Genomic DNA, 3,249 nt, shown 5'->3' with positions numbered 1-3,249 from the left:
CTGATTACACAGCAGTGCTTTTTCAGCAAGGGACACTTCAAGCCAACTACAGTCAGGGAAAGCATTTCCAAATTCTGATGGATGTGGGACTGGGCTGCCTGTATAACATCGAAGACAGAAATAGTTAACAAGGATTGAATGGGGATGCTTGTGAAACAGATAAGCCTGGACTTTTTTATAAAACTGGGAGGGTATCCTCAAGGAAATTTTTTTTTCTGAGGTGTAGTATTTTATATCATCAAATATGTCTTTGAATATAGATATGCTAATATGTTTCATGTATCCTATAGGTATGACTCCCTTTCACCACATGCAAAAGTTTATTTATCTCTTTGTTGGAAATGGTGAAACTGAAATACAAGTAAAATGATGTACCTGAGAACATATCTGGAAAGGGAATCCTGATGTCCTGATATTTATTCCTCCTCCTAGGAAGCCTGGCTGTCTTAAAAAAAATTTTTTTTTTGGTCTCTGTGAAGGGCAGAAGACCTGAGATTTTGGTCCAGCTATGAATCTGAATCCAGATTTTGCAGCTGAGGCACTGCAGTATATAATGAACCTAGTGAAAACTGTGCTTGTTGGAATGCATCAAAAATAACACTTTAAAGAAAGAGGCTTTTAGCAAATCCCAGTCACTTCTGAAAAAATGTTCGCTTTAATCCTACTGACATTACTGAGACCCTTAATCCTGGAATTGTCTCACTTGCTTGAGTACATGGGGAGTGGGGGGAGAACAATCTGGTTCCATAGAAACAAACATACTCTTTTTATAAGTGATAGGTTAAGCACTCAAAGTCTGTCATTACCATAATGACAAGAGTGATGCTCTATGAGTAATACTAATGCATCTGTACTTATTCCATCGCGGAGAGCATGTCACTTTTATTATTGAAAGCTGCTGATGTGAATAACACAGAAAGGTTTCTCAACATTTCCTGTTTTGCTGAATAGTATGTCACATTGTCACATCACACTGTTATATGATCTGGTAATGAAACACCATAATGCACTTGTGCATGGAAACAGACTTAGGGATATGGAGACTACATTAGCCCTCAATTATCTGGCCTTGGATGGCCTAAATCTCAAACTTCTGGATGCTTCTGCATAAATGCAAAAAGTAGCAGTCAGAACTGACAACCATCACTGGCTGCAGGAATGGAACAGCATCTTCTATGAAGGCAGACAAAAGAAGTGTGCTTGGAAATATTGGGCGCTTATCAAGAGACATCCCACCTGCTCTTAGCTATCTGATTTTACCCTTAATGTTTTACAAATAAACAAGCTTCTATAAACCCTCAGCTATGGTGTGTTGTGCTGCAGTTATATATAGAAGCTGCAGTGTGCTGCTTTGCAGGGATGAAGCTGTTTTATAAGGGGATGCTCCAATAGGAAACATCTGTCCCTTTTTTATGGACATGGTTTAAGCCAGTGAAGTGCTGATTCTTTCCTCTTTCCTCTCTCCTAGCAACCTATTCTACAGTTTGCAACTGTTTACAGTCTATTCTAAATGTGCTTCTCCTATTTCCGGGCCTGAAATTAGCCATGATACTACCCAATATGCTGATATTTTTGATGTTTAGCATCTAAGGAGATATCTGTTGATTCCTTTCCAGCTCAGAGAAGAGAGGTAGAGAGTGGGTAAATCCCTCAGAACTCCGAGACAGCCAGTTCAGTCAGGCAAGGAATGGCTGTGTGTTACCGTATCCCATCTGCAATGCTATCGTTACATGGTTGAATTGCAGTTTCCATTATAAGCCTCATTTTCCGGGGTTTGTAGCTCATCCGTAACTGGCCATTAAGGTTGTCGGTCCAGCAAGGAATATTTCTTCTAAGACTTTGTTAGAAAATTATCCTAGCTTGCCCTTTTTTTTTCCTCCTTTAAGAGCTGAAGTCTAAAAATAGATTTTAGATGTGGGCTCTGAAAATCTCAACAGATCGCAATGCCCTCACCAAAATATCATGCGTGCTTTGACGCACACTCTCAGCCAGCAAAGCAGCACAGACTGAAACCTTGAACTTGAATTAAGGTTAATTGACTATCTTTCGGCATCTTGTGTGCCATACTGCTCCACTCCTGGCCTTCCAACTCTGATTAGAGACACTGTCTATATTTAGCTTTCCCACACTAACCCCAGTCTGCCTGCATTTTGGACTGGATCTCACATAGTCTGCATTTAGTTTAGTTTTGTTCAATTTCAAAGGCAGAAAAGAGCACTGCTAAGATCTCTGTACACCTCCAAGGAATGCAAAATTAACCCCATGCTTAAACATTAGGCATTATGATTGTTAATGCCCTTAGACAGGGCAATATGATTGTTTGCAGTTTGAGTTTCATTCTCTTGGTGCTACCTAACCTTATTTGCTTGTTCATCTATGTCTCCACTGACCAAAAGTGAAGACTCACTATCATGGGAAGGATTGCAAGGAGCAAGTCCTTTCTGCATTACTTCCTGAGTCTGAAGGAAGAACAGTGCTCATTCTCTTGTGGAGTCTTCAACTTCTGGGATCCCTAAAGCTTTATGAAACCTGGGTACAAAAAATGTGAGTCATATTTTTGGTCATCTTTTGTCTCTGCTCAGGCTCTGGGGCCCTCTCTTTTTTCTGTAGCTCTCAGACAATGGGTCTTCAGATGGATTTTTTGAAATGGTTAATCCATTGCTGAACATCTGTAGTGTGGAAAGGTCAGCTCATTCCTTCCTGAGCTCACCTGAGATCGTCTGCAGCCACAACATTTCTCATTCATATAATGTGGTTGTGGCAAGCTGTCTACTGTGCTGTTGAAAAAGACTTGCATCCATTCCTTGATTTAATTCTACGTCATGGTCTGACTGTTGGATAATAATGCCTTTGGGGTTAGGACCTGCATTTGTTATCCTTGCAAATTGCTGTGAACACTTATGATGAAGTCAAACAAATGGCAAAGAGTGTGATAAATTAATAGCCTTGAGAGTTGCCTTTGGAAACCAATATTCAAATGAAATTCCACTACAGGATTTCAACTGTTAAATTACAGTCCAAGCTCAAAGATAGGAGGGAACCTTGTGAATATATATTATATTATATTCACTGCTATATTATTCTAATATGGCACTAATACGGATTTTGTTCAATTATATTCCTCTTTTTCCCACCAGTTTACATTTTCCCAGTTTAGTAATCTGGTACACAATTCCCAGTGTGTATAGCAATGACATCCAGAAAGTTTGCTACCTCTTAAATCCTCTCTGTCACTTTGTCAAAACTTAC

The sequence above is a fragment of the Myiozetetes cayanensis genome, unplaced genomic scaffold (genome assembly GCF_022539395.1).
Source record: "Myiozetetes cayanensis isolate MyiCay16 unplaced genomic scaffold, myiCay2020 scf7, whole genome shotgun sequence".
In the NCBI taxonomy this organism is placed as follows: Eukaryota; Metazoa; Chordata; class Aves; order Passeriformes; family Tyrannidae; genus Myiozetetes; species Myiozetetes cayanensis.
Note: the sequence above shows the minus strand (reverse complement) of the source record.